The sequence below is a fragment of the Hesperophylax consimilis genome, chromosome 13, assembly GCF_061612785.1.
Source record: "Hesperophylax consimilis isolate HC1 chromosome 13, BYU_Hcon_1.0, whole genome shotgun sequence".
In the NCBI taxonomy this organism is placed as follows: domain Eukaryota; kingdom Metazoa; phylum Arthropoda; class Insecta; order Trichoptera; family Limnephilidae; genus Hesperophylax; species Hesperophylax consimilis.
Window position 1 is genome coordinate 26,554,908 of NC_142848.1, and position 714 is coordinate 26,555,621.

Consider the following 714-nt stretch of genomic DNA (forward strand, 5'->3'; position numbering starts at 1 on the left):
AAAACCCAAGACTACCTGTTAATAACTTAACTGGTGCTTCTATAAAAATGTAAATGTGAATAAAAATAAACAGAATATTTATTTCAAGCAATAAAACTCATCAAAAAGATCTTAAAACTACACATGTAACAGTCGATTGATGACCTGTACATATTTTATTAAAAATATTATACAGAATACCTACCTACCTGAGCTTGTTTTTTTGTTAATTTCAGAAATCAATTTCAATTTGGGAGACGGGTATGGGTACTGCCGCACCGGGAACCATTTATTCGATAGCCAACACCTCTGCCATAGGTCACTCCAAGGTCACGGAACATTAATGATAAGTTGGCGGAACATTTATAAAAAGTTTGCGGAATACTAGTTAATGACCACTGATCTAAATAAACCCTGTACTTCATTGCTAATTTTCCCGCTTTATCTCTCTTTACCCTTCAACTATAATATTAGTCGAAAAACAATAATTACGTTTTGACACGGTCAACTTTACAGGCAGTCAAAGGAGGAACTAACGAACGGACGAACTATTCCTTAAATAGATTGATTGGGTGTAATATTTGGTTTCCCTGTTTCAAAATAAAAACGAAAAATATATCTGTGATGTATGGTAATAAGGTTGAGTATTTATTCGATAGATGGCGGTAGTCATAAAGCTTACGCCAGAGTCCTTCAGATGTGGCTAGGGTGTAACAGGCACTTGCGAGATTATAT